Genomic DNA, 21,606 nt, shown 5'->3' on the forward strand with positions numbered 1-21,606 from the left:
CTATCTTTACATATTTGTTTCTTTTCAAAAATCAATGAAAATAGAGTTTAATGCTTTTTCTTGGTCTGTTGTGTAAAACAAATAAAATGCGTCTTTACCGTAGTTGAGTTAGTTTTGTAATCCAATCATGTATTTTCAACTGAAATCAATATATCAGATTTTCGATGAATAATATTAGTACAATCGTTTTTCCGATTCAGTGTTATATTAATGATTTACTTTTTTTATTATCGATTCACCTTTAGTTATTTTAGTAATTTATTTACATCTTCGAATCTATACTTTTTTTATGAATTGTGTAGTCATCTAAATATTGCATGTCTTAGTCGTCTCAATATTTCGGCGACTGGTCATTAATCTTCCCAGTAATGGGCCAATAGTGATGTATTATATCTGTGTTTTTTGTTTTTTTGTGATTATCTCTATATAAAATTTTCCCGTATAACTTGCGACAATATAAAAAAGTAACAATTCCTACGCAATCTTTCACACTCATCTTTCCCATCTAATATTGCAGTGTGTTTTCACACAACAATATACACACATTTCGTTACCTTTTAATAAATATTCTAATTTATCTGTTTGAACTTACTCTCTCAAATACGCGTAGCAAATGTTATCTTTTTTACAACGATGACAAAAGAATACACGGAGTTGGCTTTGCTATAAAGACACATATCGTGCATGATCATCAGCTCACACCAGCAGCTGTAAATGAGAGACTTATGTCTCTTAGAGTCCCCCTGCCTTCTGATAACTTCATTACTGTTATTTCGGTATATATATATATATATATATATATATATATATATATATATATATATATATATATATATATATATCCTAGACGCCGACAGTGAAGTGAAACGAGAATTCTACCAGCAGCTTGGCAAGCTTATAACCAGAACCCCACCATGCGACAAATTAATGCTGCTGGGCGACTTTAACGCGAGAGTGGGAAAATACCATAAACTCTGGAACTCTGTCATTGGGAAACATGGACTTGGTAAATGCAACTCAAACGCCCCCTCAGAATTTTAGCTATTCATTACCAACACTCAGTTCCAGCTCCCGAATAGATTTAAGACCACGTGGAAGCATCCTGGATTTCAGCATTGGCACCTTCTAGACTATGTCATCGTCCGTCAGAAAGATAAAAAAGATATCCATATCACTAAATCAGCACTAAGTGTAGATGACTGTTTGACTGACTACCGTCTGGTCATCACACGTGCTAAATATACCACTAGAAAGAAGCCCAAATTTGAATTAAAACAGCAACCTTGGAAAAAATACAACCTCTCAAAACTTCACCTAACAGAGGTAAAAACAAAATACCAACACACCATCGAACAACAACTATGTATAAACCCAATCAATTCTTGCAACCTGGAAGAAGAATGGTTTTCAATCAGTAAGATCATTAATGAATCAGCCAAAGTCACAGTCGGATTAAAGAAAAAGAAAAATCCAAACTGGTTTGATGAAAACTGTGCTGAAATTAATCAACTCATTCAAGAAAAGATAAACGCTCACCATGCTCATGAACAAGACCCTCGAAGCCGGCATGAAACCAACATCTACAGAAGCCCGCGACCTTAGAAAATTCCATGCCTGTGTAAAACAAATTTTTGGCCCCATCAGATCCTCAACCGGAACACTCCTTGCAGCAGACAATGCCACCATCCTCAACGATCCACAATCAATTCTGGATCGTTGGAAGAAGCATTTTGCCACTCTACTACATAAAGAATCTTCTGCAGATGAGGACTTTCTCAAAATGGTCCCACAGTACCCAGCGCAATTATGGATGAATGCACCACCATCATTTACAGAATTTCTAATTGCGATGGAACAAATGAAAGTAAATAAAGCCCCGGGGCCTGATAATATCCCCTTCGAACTTATCCATCATGGTGGACAACATCTGAAAACAAGACTATTCACTCTCATTCTTGTGGGAATAACGTCAAGTACCAAAGGATCTGAAAGACAAAGTAGTAGTAACCATCTTCAAAAAGGGTGACCGAAAATCATGTGGCAATTACCGTGGGATTGCCCTTTTGTCCATAATGGGGAAAAATCTTTGCGTGCATACTACTGAATTGCTTGCTGCAAGTCACGGAATCCGTCCTCCCAGAATATCAGTGCGGCTTCCGTGCCTCTCGGGGAACAATAGATATGATCTTTGAGCGAGACAGCTGCAGGAGAAAAGCAGGAAACAGCAGAAACCTCTCTTTCTTGTATTTTATGACCTAATATTCGATAGCATTCCAAGAGATGCAGTGTGGAAAGTTCTCAAGCAATTTGATTTCCCAATCCACTTTGTAGAATGCATCCAGGCACTGCATGACGGCATGTCAGGATATGTATCGCACCAAGGCAAGAAAACAAAAAAAGTTTCCAGTTACCTGTGGACTAAAACAAGGTTGTGTCCTTGCACCTACCTTTATTCATTATATCTTGCTGCAATGCTGAAAGAAATTCCCCCAAATAACCCGGGGGTGGACATTAGGTGCCGTTATGATGGGGGACTTTTCAAGTCTGCAAGACTAAAATCTCAAAGCCTTGTGAAATTCCAACACATCACAGAGCTTCAATATGTAGATGACCTTCCTCTGAGAGTCGGGTCTCGCTTAGTGCAGCAATGTCCACGTTGAGACCAAAGCAGTTTGTCGTACTAGTCTGTCCGTGTCATTGAGGTCTAACAGGGTTCTTATGTCCCATGCACCAAAGGTTAGATTTGTGGATTTGTTTTTTGAATTTTTTTGGTTTCGACCGCAAAAGAGGGTGTCCCACTGGATGCGGTTTTCCAGTCAGGCACAGTTGTGACTTTCGATTTTTAGCCCACATTTTCTAGGGCCTTCCCTATTCAGGGTGGGCAGCAGTTGTCCTCAATAGGCCTGCCCAGTCATAGACGCAGGACCGAGCCTCCGGATGCAACATGGTCCTTAGCCATTCCAAGAAAGACACCCAGAGATCCATAAACAACTTCACGGCAGCCTACCATCGCTTCGGACTCTCTGTTAATATTAGCAAGACAAAAGTGTTAGTACAACCAGTACCCAATACCATCTTACAGGACGTGAGCATTCACATAAATGACACTCCTCTTGAGCAAGTAGATCACTTTCCATATCTCGGTAGCATAATATCAGAAAAGTGTTCAAATGAGAATGAAATAGAAAGCCGAATTGGCCTCGCCTATGGAGCTTTCGGTAAACTGACGAAGCGCGTCTTCAATAATAAACATCTTTCAATAAAAACTAAACACATGGTATACCACGCGATTGTTATACCTACGTATGGATATGGGACCTGGACTATATACCAAAGTGATCTCATTAAACTCGAAAAATTTCACCAACAAGAACTTCGAGCTATACTGAACATCAAATGGTATGACTATGTAACCAACACAAGCGTTCTTGAAAGAGCAAACAGCTGCAGTATTGAGGTCCCCACCATGAGGCACCGTTGGTTGGGGCATATTCTCAGAATGAATGAAAACAGGCTCCCTCGACAAACCTTGTACTCGGAACTAGCCACAGGAAAAAGACCTATCGGCCGCCCTCTACTGCGATATAAGGACCAACTCAAATCCACCCTTAAAAACACCGGATTTGATCTTCACATCTGGGAAACGACATCTCAGGATCGGTGCCTGTGGCAGCAACCCATCATACACCGTACCAATGGATACGAGATCAAGAGGCAGGCAAGGAAAAATCGTGCTGAACAACAACGCCCCCTGCCAAGCATTGCTTGCCTTCCCTGCCCACGAACATTCCACGCTTAGATTGGCCTGAAAAGCCATCTGCGATCCAAATACTGAGGTAAGAGAAAACTGACATTATTGGGTACGAGAAATCGGCCGACGATATATATATATATATGAAAGAGATCGAGAGAGGTAGAGATAGAGAAACAGAGCGGGAAAGAGAGAAGGGTGAGCAAAAGAGGGAAGGAATGGAGTAGTACGTATATCAAAGTTGTAAGAATAGGTGTGGAATTTTTTATATCATTCCTTTTCCCTAGCTTACCATTTTTGCATCATTTCGAAAATAGTAATGGAAGCGAAATCTTTGTGTTGGTCTGCAAAGAGCAGTAACTCAATGCAAATGTATTCAGAAGAAATCGTTGTTCACCGTCGTCGGGGAGATTTGATCCATGACAGAAGCCATGATTACACCAGCGGCAAAACCAGTCTCCTTTTAGCCACTGTTTCTATTCTATTTGCTTCATCCGCCTTTCTTACTGTCTAAAAGTATTTTGTCGATTACAGCATGTTGTTTGTTGTTTTTTTGTTTTTTTAACAGCGAGACTCTGTAAATGCCTATAGCAGGTCGAACCCACCATGAGTTAAAAACAAACCCAAAAAGCACAAAAAACGACAAAATCTGACTAGATTGAATAGCAGAGAAGGTATCTGAGTGATGTCGTTGAAAGTGGAAAAAAAAACTTGTATATTAAAAGAATGAAAAGAAAACAAAACTGTTGAGCTTTATTGCTCGAGGCAAGCGCTCAAATACCGGAAAAGAGTTTTTCCGAAACACAAAGTTGGAGTTCGAATCTTTGATACGTCTATTATGTTGCACGTTTATTCTCATGCCGTCAATGATTGAATTATTTCTCTCTCCAAAGCCTTACTGTTTATATATATATATATATATATATATATATATATATATATATATATATATATATTTATATATATATATATATATTTCTAAAGCAACTATATTATGACACCAGATTTAACACGTATCAACCTTGATACGCCAGACATATGATCGTGAGAAATATCGTACTATTACTACTACTACTACTACTATCACCACTACAACAAGCAGCATTAAAGACAATAAATATTTATTTTCTATAAAAAATATTGACAGAATTCCATTTAATTAGATATGGAGCATTCTTCGGACTAAAAATTACTTCTATTATCATTGCTACTAATATTACTATACAACATACTACAATTTATAAACGCTAACAGACTAAAAAAAAATCAAATCTGAGGAAAAATTGCAAAAATATGCCGGATAAGTGATATCAGGGGAAAAAGTAAAAAAAAAAAGTGCTGCTTCTCATCCTCCTCCTCCTCCTATTACTTCTACGAGATGATGAGAAAACATTGTTACTACTACTATTACTACAACTACTGGCAACAGTGAAGAAAATAAATATTTATTTTCTCTTAAAATATTGGCAGAATTAAATCTGATTTTACATGAAGCATCTTTCGAATTGAATGTAATACTACTATTAATACTACTAATGCTATACAATACTGATGCTCCTTCTTCTCACCCACCTCCTTCTCTACTACTACTACTACTACTAATAATAATAATAATAATAATAATAATAATAATAACAACAACAATAAACCCATCCAAGCATTCTTGATGGGTTGCTATTGTTGTTATTGTTACTGTTGTTGTTGTTAGTAGTAGTAGTAGTAGTAGTAGTAGTAGTAGTAGTAGTAGTAGTAGTAGTAATTAACAAGAAAGAAAATTCCTGTCAAATCGTAGACTTTGCCGTTCCAGCCGACCCAGGGTGAATATCAAAGAAAAAGAGAAACGATGCAAATACAGCCAGGAAACTGGAAGCGATATGGAAGATGAAGAAAATCAAAATAATACCTATAATAGTAGGAGCACTAGGAATAATTCCGAAAAACTTTTTAAAAAAGAATGGGAGATATTGGGATCAAAGGAATGACTGGAAAATACAACGAACAACAATAATGGAAACGGCTGAAATATTAAGGAAAACCCTTGAATGTGGAAACTAACACATATGAGCAACAAGCGCCGGTCCAGAAAAAAACTGCTGTAGAGGCAAAACATGAAGGGCTACTTGAGAATCAACAATAACAATAAACCCATATATGTACAGTGATGATCATATTTATTGGCACGGTAAAATAAAAGTTAAATTTTGTCTAATAAATTCTAAAAAAGGGATTAAATTAAAGAAAATAACAAAGTATATTATGTATTTTTAACTGGCCTTTCCGATGCAGCAATCGGATTTTAGAAAAAATAAATAACAAAGGAACAACAAACATAATTGCAAAAAACCCTTGTTCAAAATTATTGGCACGGCTTTGTTTTTCTTTTAGTATCAGTATAATATCAATCAATTTCCGGTTTACGTGCTTTCTGAACTTTTTTATAGCCATATTATGCTTGTTTAACGCTAATTCAGTGAATAATTTTTTTCAGATAATTTTTAGATAGCGATTTATTTAAACTATTAGAAGTGACTAAATTATAATTTTCAATCGCCATGGTTAAAACTAAGGAACACAGCGAAGACGTCAGGAAGCTTGTTGTAGCATGCCATACCAATGGGGAGGGCTATGATAAGGTTTCAAAGAAGCTAAACCAACCAAAATCCACTGTTAGAGCCATAATAAACAAGTTCAAATCGCAAGGCCACGTTATGAGTTTAGAGGGTAGAGGGAGAAAAAGGATTCTTTCCCCAAGAGATGAACGGAAAATTGTTCGACAAGTAAAACAAAACCCAAGGATCTCTGTTGGGGAGATTGTTGATGAACAGAGCACCTCTGGAGTGAATGTATCTCGACATACAGTTAGTAGAGTTTTGAAGAGAGCTGGTTTAAAAGCATGTCGTCCGAGAAAGACTCCCTTATTGAAGCCTATGCACATGAAAGCAAGGCTAGCCTTTGCAAAACGTCATATTGATAAAGATGTTGCATTCTGGAAACGTGTTCTATGGACTGACGAAACAAAAATAGAGTTATTTGGCCATAATAAAGTGTCTTATATTTACAGAAAATCTGGCGAAGCTTTCCTGCCTAAGAACACCATACCCACAGTGAAGCACGGTGGAGGCAGTTTGATGTTTTGGGGATCCTTTGCTGCCTCTGGACCAGGGCGACTTGTTAAGGTCACAGGTAGCATAAAAAGGGAAGATTATGTTAAAATATTGGATGAAAACCTGAAAGACTCTGCTAAAGACTTGGTCGTCGTTGGTGGTTCATGCAAGATAATGACCCAAAGCATTCGGCTAAACTGACTAAGAAATGGCTTGAGGACAATCATATTAATGTTTTGGAGTGGCCATCACAAAGCCCAGACCTTAATCCAATTGAAAATTTATGGAGAACATTAAAATTGAGGGTAATGCAAAGGAAGCCTAAGAATCTTATTCAATTGGAGGATTATTGTCAGGAAGAGTGGGCTAAAATTACTACTGAAGAGTGCAACAACTTGCTTGTAAACTATGAAAAGCGACTGAGGAAGGTAATCAAGGCCAAAGGCTATACAATTGATTATTAAATAAATCGTGCCAATAATTTTGAACAAGGGTTTTTTGCAATTATGTTTGTTGTTCCTTTGTTATTTATTTTTTCTAAAATCCGATTGCTGCATCGGAAAGGCCAGTTAAAAATACATAATATACTTTGTTATTTTCTTTAATTTAATCCCTTTTTTAGAATTTATTAGACAAAATTTAACTTTTATTTTACCGTGCCAATAAATATGATCATCACTGTATATATGTATTATTGAAGCCGCTTATCTATAAGTTCTCTAATAATCTGTAAGGTCTGACGAAATTATCGGATCGTTATTCGATTCCGGTAGAGGAAACATGTGTAACTAAGCAGATAAAAAAACGTTAAACTATATATATATGGGTGTCACCGTATATCAAGGCCCAGAGACCACTCGAGGATAAGGGTTAATTGGTATATATTGGTCATTGTGATAGAGAGACAGAGCGGGAAACATTAGTGGGAATTTGGATTACTTAGGGGGACGGTTCAATAAGAATTTGTTCACGTTGGACTTGAAGACAATCAGATTGTAGTCAGCTGGGAAGCAGGCAAACGGAATAGAGTTCCACAGGCGAGCAGTTCTAAGAAAGAAGCACTGTTCATGGAATCTACGTTTAGGTGTAGGCACGGATAAAGAGTGTGGGTAATTGTTGATAGAGGTTCTGGCAAGACGAGTGTTTTTCGTGAAAGTCTGACGAGGGGGGACCAGTGATCTAAGTTCAGATGAGTACCTGCCATGGAAATAACGATATAGCCGGGAAGGCTCGCTACGTCTCTTTTGTGGGAAAGAGGTTGCAGAAAAGAGAAAAAGGCATCCCCCACTAAGCTACGAAGTTTATTTTGAACTCTGTCAAGACAGAGTAAGCTGCTTCTAGCAGCTCCTGCCCAGATGTGGCAACAGTACTCCATCGTGGGCCGAACCTGGCTTTTATATAAGTAGAGAATTGCATCAGAAGTGATATATCTACTGGAGCGGCAGGAGGATCCCAACATCTTTCCAGCGACTTTGGCAATTGATTTGATATACGTGTTCCATTTCAGATCGGGAGTAAAGGTCAAGCCCAGAAGCTTGTTAAAACATGAAGCCTCCCCAAGACGAGAGCCATTCATTTCGATTGATGGCAGTTGGGCAGCAGAGCGTTGATGATGTAAAGATAGAAGCTTGGTTTTAGATGCATTAAAAGTAACCAGACACTTTTTTCTGCATTGTACCACGTACTCAAGATCAGAGGAGAGAGAGAGAGTAAGAGAGAATTCCGGGTTAATATTTTCCAGGGATGAAAAAACTAATGAATTTTTAACGAATTAAAATACAAGAGTGCTCAATAGCGAAGTAGACCAAGATATACTTTTTGTTTGTTTTACATAAACATTTATAAGTCGCTACACATTCATGAGCATGTTTCAGTCAAATAGTTACGAGTAACTAGAGGTCTCTTCAGGCGATGCGGCTTTTATTTATATATATATATATATATATATATATATATATATATATATATATATATATATATATATATATATATACTAGCAGGTCCGCCCAGCTTTGCTATGTACTGTGCATATGTATATATTAAATGTGTGAATATGTAAAGTAATGCCTTTCTGTATAATAGTCTTCATTAACTATGATAGAGAAAAGACATACAGACATTTTCACTTTTATAGATAGATAGATAGATAGATAGATAGATAGATAGGTAGATAGATTGGATACAATATATAGCAATGATTTAAAATGTATTAAGAAAGACTCATGCGCTACCACCGAGAATCGAAACCAAAATGTTCAACTTGCGATTTATTTTGCCTCTGCCGTCAATGACGGGGCTATGAAAATAGCAAGGCTAGAAATTAAAACATGAACCAATAGCTACTACGTTATGCATTCGTAATGCCGGCGTTTGACCTTCACCTGGCAAATTTTATTGGTTTGTAATTTTCACACTTTTGCACTGATTTTTCCGGGATAAACCTCAAATATAAACTTTTGCATTGATTCAAATACCTTATATACGAATTTAATGTCTGTAGACAAAAAACTACAAGAGTTGGTAGGCAAAATTTGTTAAACAAAAATATATACGTATACATAAATATATATGGAAACAATTTTGTTTACTATAAACTTTTTACGCAAATATTATGCAAGTATAAATCATGTAGAATATCTGCATGAATAGTTTACTAAAGATTATCAGCCCATTAGAAAACCGAAGCAACTAATAGGGAATTAATTAAAATGAATGTTTAAAAGAATATGCAAATTAGCTAGATCTTTTGCTAGTGAATGCAATTCCACAACCCATATATAAGAAAGTTGTATTTTATTTTCGAATAAATAGAAAAGAAGGTTGCCTTTTTTCTGTTGTTCTTGGCCTTTGTAGTATCTGTTCCGTCAGACCATATATAAGGCCTTGGTCAATATGATGATTGCAAACGTCTTGTCAGACGAGTGCCACTCCCTCAGACACTTAATGTCCATGAGCCCAGAAATGACATTTTTTCTAGTTCTACTGGTGAATTCACACGCTCACGCAGGCATGATACTGAAGACGGTCATTGAGATCAATTATTACATGTTTCCAGCATTTCAAGCCTCCATGCGCCATAACTTTTCCATCGCCATAGGACCATTTTTATAGACAAATGACTGAGGGAGTATCTATACACAGGTGATGTTACAGAGTCTTAGCTTTGTACGACAGCTAAGTCTCTCTCTCGGTTCAAAATGTTGAGATCCAGCAACAAACAAGAGCAAGATAGCTAGAAACAAGTTAAACTGCAGACCAGCTTAATGCGGGTACTGGTCTCCCGCTTTATGGTTTTTTAAATCAGAGATTTGCTTCTCCTAGAAAGGTTGCCTTCACCACGGCTTATGGGAGCCCTCTCCATCCCAACACACAAACACACATGGTGCTAGTTGGCCGTTGACCCCGAAAAAGGGTTCATTCGCCCTTTGGAAGGTCTTGTTTTTAATTCTTTCAGGGAGACTAGCCACCCTCCTCACCAAACAAGTCTGGTGGGGGAACCAGTTTATTCGCGGGATACCCGACCATGAGGCAGGTAGTACTGGGTTACATGGTACCAGTAGCATATGACATGACCTGACATACATTGGTCAATATAGGGGAAACCCTTCATACCAATTGTCACTATCCAGCTCCCCTACTTCCCGGGGAGTTGGTCCCCATTTCTCCTTCACTCCTCACATTAAAAATCGGCCTTGTGCCTAATTTGCTCGGTGGAGAAGGAAATAAATACCCTGTTGTTCTTGGTCTTCGGGCCGGGATCAAAGTGTAGTGTCTGTTCTGCGGATGCTGCACTTAAGGTCATTTGTCCTGGTCAATGGAGGGGAAACTCTTATACTGAGACAATTATTATTTTTGGTCCCAACCAGAGTGTCCCTTTTGCCTTTTTTCGGAAAGCTGGTTTATCCCCACTTTAAAAACGACCTCGTGTCACATTTTGCTTTGGTGGGAAAGCAAATAAATACTAATAGAAAAGAGGGTTGCCTTTTTTTCTCTTGTTCTTTACCTTTGAGCCGGGATCAAGTGTATTAATATTATTATCTTTTTTGTATTTTTTTGATATAAATAAAAAATATTTTAAAATTAGGTTTAAGTAGGAATACTCCCTCTCACCATACACATATAAATACAAATTTAAAAGAGTAACCATGATAAAAGATGATGGCCGAGAGAGAAATCTTTTAAAAATTCCAATAGAGACGAGATGGATGAACCAAACTTACCATCACCCCTTCTTTTTGATTTGGCCTTGTTCCTAAATTTTTTGTTCATTTTCTCAATTGTATTTTTTCCCTGTGAATAAAAAATTTAATATCTCAAAGTGTAGTATCTGTTCAGCACATGCTGCACTTAAGGTAATTTGTGCTGGTCAATGGAGAGGAAACCCTCTATACTGGGACAATTACTATTTTTGGTCCCAACCACAGTGTCTCTTTTGCCTTTTTTTTCGGGGAGCCGGTTTATCCCCACATTAAAAACGGTCTTGTGTCACAATTTGCTTTGGTGGGAAAGCAAATAAATACTAATAAATAGAAAAGAGGGTTTTTAATATGAATATCAATGCACACAAAAGAAAAACGAATTCATAGGTGTATATATATATATATATATATATATATATATATATATATATATATATATATATATATATATATATATATAATTCCAGATTAATATTTTCCAGGTGTGGAAAAAAACGAATTAGAATATAAGAGTGCTAAGAGACATATTTTTGTTTGTTTTACATAAGAATTTACACATTCATGAGACGCGCGGAATATTCTGATTAGCTTAATCGCCATATATATTTTATAACTTACTAACTAGCTCTACCTATGTATTGTGCACTGTTAAAGTAAATACTTAAAGTTTACGCATAAAATATTTTCGTATATTAATTTATGCGATTAAATGAAGTAGTCATGTGTGTGTGTGTGTGTGAGAGAGAGAGAGAGAGAGAGGGGGAGAGAGAAAGAGAGAATCATTTTTCTCAGATATATACGAAAGTAAATGACGACGCATTAAAGCGAAATATACGCGTTTAAATGACAAAAAAAAAAACAGTGGAATTGTCTCTATTGCAACCAACAATTTACAAGCAACGTGGAACGTATATTAATATATTTCGCCAACAGTTAAAGAGAAGAGGGTCTTCGATTTCTCCTTTTAAAATATAGTTTTCCTTGATGTGTTGCTATGGGGACATCATTCATCTCGTTGTCGATCGCCATTTTTATCACTTGAATCAAATTCCCGATTGTGTGTTTGGTTATTTCAGTCGTTTTGTTTTCTTGAGTTTGAACTGCTGTTCAATAATCACGGCGCCTCAAAGTGGCGTTCGGAGGAACTACTCTTTTTGTTGAGTTCATACATGTCAAAATCACAAGAGAAACAAAGATCTGAACTTATCACCTCTTTAGAAAAGAAGTCAGATAAGGAATAAGATAAAAAAAAAAAAGATTATGCTGGTGCTTGTGGAAAAAAACGTGCACGGGTTAGGATAGAGATAATGTGTGAAGCAGACAAAAGAGGGGATTGAAAATGGCGGGAATGAGAGGGTAAGAATTTCGATTTGAAAAGACCAATACTAAGAACAAGTAAAAAACAAAACAAAAATAAACAAGTGAAAAGTAAAAAAGAACATAAGTTAGAAAGAACTAACAAAGAGCAAGAAAATTGAAGACAAGAAAAATAATAAAAAATAATAAAAAAGAATAAAAAAGAATAAAAAATAATAAAAAAGAATAAAAAAGAATAACGAATGAATAAAAAATAATAAAAAAGAATAAAAAAGAATAAAAAAAAATAAAAAAGAATAACGAATGAATAAAAAAGAATAAAAAAGAATAAAAAAAGAATAACGAATGAGTAATAAAACCAGAACAAAATAAAAAGAGAACAAAACATAAATATGAGAAAATGTGGAAATGAGCGAAAAACTATTTCAATGCTAAAACAAAGTTAAAATAAGGCAACAATGACTAAAAGAGTTGTAACATTTAACTGACGAACAACAAGAAAAATAAAACGAATATCAATTAAATCTTGAATCGCCCCATGACTATTAAGGCAAAAGTCAAACGATATCCTCGACAGTGAAAGATTTGTTCTTTCGCTGAAATTGTAATAAATACGACCTTATAAAAAGAAAGAGTAACAAACACTGTCCATGCAACATATTTTATGGACAACTCCATACAAATAAAGATAAAGAGTTTGATAAATACGAAAGTGAATCCCAAAATCTTCCGCCGTGTACGTTAAAAAGGATTTGAGTATACATGTCAATTTCAGTTGGCGTCATGCGCGTTCACATGTGTGTATATGGAAATGAATTTGTGATTATTACCGTGTCTGTTTTTTAGTAAGTGTATGTCCACGTGTTCATTTTGGCTGACGTGTTTACATGTGCAAATGGATAGGTATGTATATATTAGTGTGTATTTACTTTGTTAGTGCGAGAATCTTGGATATACGTAAGTTTGGTGAAGTTATCTTGGATATACATAAGTTTGGTGAAGTTTGCCAGAGCAGTTTTCGATTGTTCGAAGGCCTGTAGTGCAGGTCCTTCCAAAACTAACTGTTGGTTTTTGGTTCGGTTTTTTAACAAGTCCGTTAAAGATGCGAGTAACGTGAAACAGTTAGGCAAAAAGCGTCGGTAATAGTTAATTATGCCTACAAAACGGCGTACTTGTCTGATAGATAGAAATTCGAAATAGCACTTACTTTTTGAGGAAAGGGGAGATTCCATCCTTGTCAATTAAATTACCGAGAAATTGAACTTCCCCGTGGCCCAAAACACATTTATTGGTGTTTAGTTTAAGACCGAAATGTGACAGTCTTTCAAAAGTTTGTTCCAGGTGTAGCCGGTGTTCTTCGAGGTTTCTGCTGGCGATTAAAACATCGTTCACATAAGCGAATATGAACGGCAGACCTCTGAAAACTTCGTCAATCAAACATTGGAAAGTTTGACAGGCGTTTCTCAGCCCGAACGGCATCCTTAAGAACTCGTAAAAGCCAAATGGTGTGGTCAGTGCGGTTTTATGAATGTCTTCTTCCGCGATTGAATTTGAAAATATGCCTTAATGAGGTCCAGTTTGGAGAAAATTGTGGCGCCTTGGAGTCCATTGGCGAAGTCATAGATATGGGGAATAGGATATCTATCTGGAACAGTTTTCGCTTTTAAGCATCTAAAATCTCCGCACGGTCGCCATGTGGTGTTGTCAGCTTTCTGTACCATGTGGAGTGGTGATGACCAAGCACTTTTCGAGGGTCGTATTATCCCCATGTGGAGTAGGTTTTGAAACTCGGATTTTGCCAATTTGTATTTATCCGGTTTCAAACGCCTGGGGGTTAAATAGACGGGCGGTCCCGTTGTCTTAATATAGTGCTTAGGGCTATGTTTGATGGGGTCCGTGTTTTTAAACGGCTGGGAAAGTTGACGAAATTTTTGGAGTAACCGGCGGACGTGTAAATCTTCGGGTAGGGCAGTGCTGATTCCGGTGGTTAAAAATTTCGAGGTAGTTCCTCTCACTGAAATCTTCGTTTCGTTGTCTGTCAATGTGTGATGAGTCATATCGACAGACAGGTTGAAATGGGCTAAAAAGTCTGGAGTGGTCACGCTGGCTATGGTGAAATTCCATAAAAAATTCCTTCGCATTCCAAGGTTTAAATTTAAAGTTTTTTCGCCAAAAGTGGGTATTTTTGTACCGTTGGCGGCTTGTAGGTTGATAAATTGGGTCCCTGTTGGGTGGCCATGCGGTGTCGGTATGACGCTGATTTCCGCTCCGGTGTCTATTAAAAAGTTATATCAGTGAATTTTATCATGGATATAAAACAGACGACATTTTTTGTGTGCTCCAGCCACAGTCGTCGTCGTTATTGGCTGGAAGGTTCGTTTCCCTGTGCTGTTTTTTTTTGAACGCGCAGGGTGTAGTGCATTTCCTTGCGTCGACGCCGAATCTCCTGTGGTAGAAACACACATCTTGTCTATGTCGTGACGTGGATCGGTTCCTGCTTGAACTTCTTCGCCTGTAACTTCGCCGCGTGTCGTTGTAGTTTCTGTGATAATGTTGACGCGTTGAAAGTACGTTGGCTAGCTGCTTCAAAAGCTTTTCAACGGCAGACTTTAATTCTGCTAATTTCTTCGTCTCAGTTTTGGTCAGGTTGCCGAATGTTTAATGCCATGGTTTCGTTGTAGAAGTCCGTCTGTTGAAGTTCCATTTTATTTTGTTTTTTTGTTGAAATTTTTATATTTCAATTTCTTGTGCGCGGTTTGAAAATGTTCCTCCTCGTGGTCGACAAGTTTTTTTTTTTTTAGATAAAAATTATTTTTCATGCGTGCCGTGAATTTGTGTGGGAGAGTTTAATTTACCGCGTGTTTCGTTCAAACTCATTCATTTCATTTTAAAATAACGGGGTCACCATCGTTTGTAGAGGACTAGGACATATAAAACCTAATCCCGTTACAAAATAAAATAATGAAACGAATGGAATGAAGGAAACAATAACTCAATTGCGGGATGAAATAAACATGTCGTTTATTTTCTGTTGAAAATAAAATGGTTTAAGTGTAACACGTGTTCATTCAGGCGTTGACGACTACATGCGTGGAAAAGAAAGGGATGAAGTCGAGTCGCACTTAGAAAGGAAAATAGAAAGGGAGTGTTTGCCTCCGCAAAACCGTGCGTTCATGATAGCAGTCGTTCACGTGGAAAAGTCTTCAAACCAAGAGCTATGGACGCCGAACTTGCCTGGTTGACGAAACCAGGCATGTGGACTTTTATATCGGGGTGAGTGTTCTGACTGCGCATGTCTAGAATTCCTTTCGGGGAAAGTGACGTTTCGCGTATGTGTGTGTACATGTGTGTACGTTAGCGTGTGTGTGTGTGTGTGTGCACGTGAATGTGAGTGTATGAGGATGTGTATATGCGTGCGTGTCTGTGCGTATGTGCGCATATGTGAGGAAAAACATGTTCGAACACTAGTTATGTGGTTTACTGTTTCGTCTTTTTGTTTACAAAATTATTATTTCTTGTGTTTGTATTTGGTGTAGCGCTATTTGATGCTAACTGGATTCTTTTTGGTGGGAGGTATAATTCATTTAAAATTTCGTGGTTCCATTTTTTTCTTTTGTCTAACCTTTCTTTTCCAGTATTTTGTTTTACTTCTATTTTAATTTCCATATTGCCGGTAAGCTCTTCTGGATTAGTTTCCCCATTCAAGGTCTTTTCTTTATGCTTTTTAAGCATTACCGTCTGTTGTATAAGCTAATTATTATTATTATTATTATTATTATTATTATTATTATTATTATTATTATTATTATTATTATTATTTATTTATTTATTTATTTATTTATTCAAGTTCTTATGCAAAAAATAGTCGGCGTTTCTCGGAGTCTGAGTGATAACAAGTCCATACAGATTTATTGTTTTTTTTTATTATGCTCATTTCAAATCATTTTGCGATCTCGCAAACCCCCTTTACCATTGATTGCTCGTTAATAATGACGGTTAACTTTTTCTGAAAATCGAATAGCAATAATTCTTCTCAAGATTCTAGCACTCACCGTGCCATCCCAACATAGAGCTGTGCGTAGTATTTCCTCTTTGGCTTTCTTATCTTCACTGACATTTTACAGAAAATGTTCTGTGGTGGTGGTGGCGGTAGGATATTTTTTTACTTATAACGTCTGGCAATTATAGTTGGTTTAATATAACGTGTAATGTTCTTTGAATATTTCTTCCTGTGTTTACTCGACACTTGTTTACATTTATCTGTAATCGGCGTCATTTGAGTATGTAACAGTTGACTGATAGCATGCAATTGCAGGGGAATTAGAAAAACTAATCACAAGTAGAAATTTATACACGAATTTATATTTTAGCTTTTGTTATCTGTGCCATACGTTTGGTGTTAATCTTGTTTGATTTCCAAATTTCTCTTAATAGTTTTTGTAGTTTATCCACAGCTAAGTATTCATCAGAAAATTAAAACTCTTGTCATTCGAGTCCCGCTCCTCTGCGCTTGAAAAAAATGTCCCTGCTCATAACTTCGTATCAGATGACGTTAAATCATGGTGAAACTTGTGAACTATTTTTAATGCAAACTGTTTTTGTAAAAAGAAATAAGGATTTGAAAAAAAAAGATCAACTACATTTTAGATTGTATTTGAGAAAAATGGTATTTATGCAATTCACAGATTGTGTCGAAATAATAAGTTTACTACTTAACAAGCCATTCTTAACATGGTGATTGGGGTTGTTAATTGTTATACATATATTTGACACAGGTTTTCGTATCAACTACGACCTAGTGTGTGGAGTATAAATGGCGTAGTACTTTTCTCCTGGGAGACTTAAATACCACTATTCTCCTATCCATATATGCTGAAACCCTGTTATTACTTAATCGATGGCGTATCTTTCCAGAAGTTGTGTATTTTCTGTTCATTTGAAAAAAAAATCATTGTTGTATCGTGTTGACCGTATCGCTATCCCTATAAGTAGTGTTACGATACGAGGAGGAGGAGTTTTGTTCGGGAATATATTCCCCTGTGTAGAATCTTATGACTTTACAAGACTATCTCCCCACATTTTCGTAACGTATTGATAAGAAAGATGAATAAAATACATAGCAGACATATGAGTTACGGCCTTACATGACATGTTGTATAGTTCATATCAGCATCGTCATAAGATAACCGAGTGAAGCATACGGATGACAAAATGAAAGAACCCAACAATTATGGGTTATAGATGTAAACTAATTTTATTACACATTAACGTTTGATCTGCATTAGAAAATCATTATGCAATCCTCAATAGGCATAGAGTGGGCTGAATGAAAAAGAATTCGTAAATAAAATAAAAGAGATATTTTTTAACTTGGGGGGGCTTATAAGAAAGGATTATTCAATTCATAAAAGAATACCATAAACAAGAGGGTTATATGAATTAACTTAACTGTTCAATGGGGATAGGAGAAAACTTGGAGAAGGGAGTATAAAATGTAAAATATTTAGCTGGGTAATATATGCGATAACAAGAAAGATAATTTGTCCAAAGGAAATGATCCAATTCCGAAAGGTTTTTAAAAGTCAGTAGGCGACAATGTATTCCGATATACGTCCGCATTTTTTATCTTTTACCAATGTTGTCTCTCCCTTTTGATGACAAGTAATTCCGTGACAGATTGGAAGATCAGTACCTCCACTTCGCGTCTCCTCAAGCGAGATTAACCTTGTTTATTTTTCCGGCTCTTCTTCGATAAAATATCGGAATATCGATTCCTTTATCTCATGAAAGATAATATCTTCTTTTGCACAACATGGCGATACCTCTTTTCGTAATCTTGTGCCATACAAATGCAGTTTTTTTGTACCACTGTGCAAGGCTATCAAGTCTGCATTCAATTTGCCCTTTTCTGTCCATTTCATCCGTGTATATTGGCTTGCACATGAGCAGCGTATATTATGCACTATGCACTATACACAGCGCGATCGGAGAGACACTGTAGGCCGCTCATGTATCGAATGAGTCTTTCTTATATTGTTTTCACCACGTTCTTAGTTTTCGCTTTAAAACATTCCTGGAATTAGTTTCTCTTTCTCTCTCGTTACTTTCGGAAAGAAAAAGGACGTAAGAAGAGAGAGGGGGGGAGGATGGAGTCATATTGAGTCAGGAGGGGTGGTAAGGTTGATCCTATTTTGACTGTTTCCGGCTGTTAAAACCGTTTGCGTTCTGAAGAAAGGCTTATTAAGTGATCGAAATGAAAATAAATACAAAAGTAGGTTTCCTGCTATCCCAACAGTATAACTTGGTTGCGCTCCTGCGTCACATCAGTCATTTGATAGATTGCTAACTCCACTGTGGCGTATTTTGATAGAGATATTTTGATAGAGAGATTTTGATAGAGATATCAAAGGAAAGATGTGTGAAAAAAAGTGGATCTAAGGACATCAATTATGGAGACTGGATTGCGGAAGATTACATCAGAAACCTTATGCACTTTTCCTGGGTATGATTGGACCGTAAAAAATACCTCAGTGATTTCTCTTCAAGAGATTGTCAATAACTATGTCTCATGGGTTCCTTTATAGTTACTTCATACAAACTTCTTTTCGACATTATTCTGAGTAATTTCACAACTTTCATCTCGTGTGTTTCAAAAATTTTTGTTAAGGAAGATGCATTCAATACATTTAAGGAATTCTCAGTTGTTCGTTTGCAAATGTTCGAAACTGTGTAAAACACGTCATTTTCAAGGTTTAAAATCTTCCATATCAAAAATGGAGTCTAAACATTTACATGTTTTCATGTGATGCACCTTTCCATGTTTTTATTTTCTTTTATTTCTCTTGCAATTTTCATTGTTAGTGTTCGTAGTTTTTGTAGGTTGGTTTCCGTATTCGAGAATTTTCCTCAAGATTTTAGCTGCCTTTTGAATAGCCTCAGTCTTTCCTAGAATTCTTTTCCAGATTATTTAAGGTTTCTATGATTATTGATCTTACTTTTCTTTATTTCCATATTCCTTTCAGTTCTTTGGTAAGCTTCGTATATTTGCTTCATTTCCGTATCTTTGATCTGTACCCTGTTGAGATAGCAAAATCTACAACTTAGCAGGTTCCATTCCATTTTCAACCACGTCTGGCCTGCTCGATTGGATAAGTTTATCTGTTTTTACCAAAATATCCCAGAGGATTTTGTGATTTTGTTTTTCCAGTATTCTTTCCGATTTGTGTCTGTACCATTTAACTGCATGTTCAAAATGCATCGTTTGAATAGTTCTCAATGTACTGCTTTCCCCACGCAGTCGTGTCTTTCTTGTATTCTTTATAATCATCATCATCATCATCATCGTCATCATCGATAAAATAAGAATGTAAATATAAGAATAAACATGCCACAAAAGCAAGCGGAGTTGATCAAAATATATGTTTGCAAATAGCGAAATACTGACAATAAAAATTAAGAGTAGAGGATAAGGCGTGGGAGGTTGGGCTAAGAAGAAGCTGAGTAAAACGTGAAAAGATGAATAAAGGCTGTCAAAAGATGAAGCAACAGAATATCAAAACATTATCGAAATATTCAATAAAATATATGTAACAAAAAGGGCGTGAGAAAGTAAACAAGAGAAGAATTGATTTTTCTTTTATGAAAGTCGGAGGGCAAGATGAGAGAAGATGGCTTTTGTTGAAACTGTTATGTTTTGTTCGTGGGGAATGGGAGTAACAAACAAGGGCAGATTAAGTCGATAAAGAAGATGAAGAAGATGAACCGCATCTTTAAAAACAAGGGGGAAGTGTAGGTGGATTACTTAGAGCAATATGTTACAAATGAAGGCACTCCCATTTAAATTGAACAGCATCTGTATAACGCATACAAATACATATGAAAAGATGAACAAACATCATCTCCCAGAGAGCATCGTCACATGATTGAGAACAGAACTTCTGCCAAGGGGTCGGTTGTTCTGTTGTGTAAACACATGTTTGAATGGGCAAATTATACTGAAGTACTTGCTAAAAACTGGGTAGGGATCCAAGAGGTCGCCACATGCAGCGCTTATTATTCCTAAATTGGCACCTATTTGGTAATTTCAGGGTCAGCCTCGCTTAACCGGTTATCTAACGAGTACTTGTGTGTCAACGCAATTATGTGCATATATTTATGCATGCAAACATTGGAGTTTATAGTTGCTTCTTTCTATTCTTACAATAAAAAAATACTTGCTGGATAAATATTTCAAATAAAAAAAACTAACGTTTGAACGTTTTACTTCAATTATTGTAATAATCATTTTTTAAAAAAACAGCCAGTTTCTTCATCTCTACTTATATATAAAAGGCACGTTAGAGAGATGGGGTTTCCTAAGGACTCCGAAATGGCTGGGCCAATTTTTTTTTAATTTTACACAAATGTACTTAATGTGTCTGGTAGTGTTCTTTGATAGGTTTTGTATCGGAATATCTCCGATAAGTATGAAATATCGATAATCATAGAATCCGATTAAAAAGGAAGAGTAGATTTTTGATAAGACATAGGCGCGTTCGAAATGAAGGCTTCTACTTACAGCACAATTTAATCATGATACTTAATTTTTGTATTTTAAACTTTAATTTTAGTCATTATCTATCTAAAATAATTTTATAAAATGATTTTATAAAATGATTTTATAAAATAATTTTATATAATTATTTTATAAAATAATTTTATTAATTCTACAGTAGGTTATTTGATAAGTAGTTGTCAGACTAAAACTAAATGAATGTCACTTTCACAACAGCAGAATTCTAATCACATAACATAGAATGATTCATTTTAAACAGCAAATACTCCGAAATTATACTTTTGCATTTCATTTTTCGCGATTAGCGAATCCCATTTCTTAAAATAGATGCTGAAGATGATAGCCTTTACCTTCCTTGATTTCTTGTGTAACAAAACGTTGGTTTTACACAAAATTATAATTTTCGTTAAAAGTTCGTTTACCTTTCGGCGCATCAACACTTTTCGTTCTACATCAAAAACATACAATTTGGAATCCGTGTTATATATTCATTCAAGCGACTGTTATTTGTTCATATCAAAATATTTTTATTACTATTATCATTGCATGTAACGAATTTAGTTCGCTCTCTCTCTCTCTCTCTCTCTCTCTCTCTCTCTCTCTCTCTCTCTCTCTCTCTCTCTCTCTCTCAGTAAAAGATGTCTCTCTCAGTAAAATAAAATGTTATTTATACACGCAACA

This window comes from Euprymna scolopes, chromosome 10 (genome assembly GCF_053919585.1).
Source record: "Euprymna scolopes isolate OS-2025 chromosome 10, ASM5391958v1, whole genome shotgun sequence".
In the NCBI taxonomy this organism is placed as follows: domain Eukaryota; kingdom Metazoa; phylum Mollusca; class Cephalopoda; order Sepiida; family Sepiolidae; genus Euprymna; species Euprymna scolopes.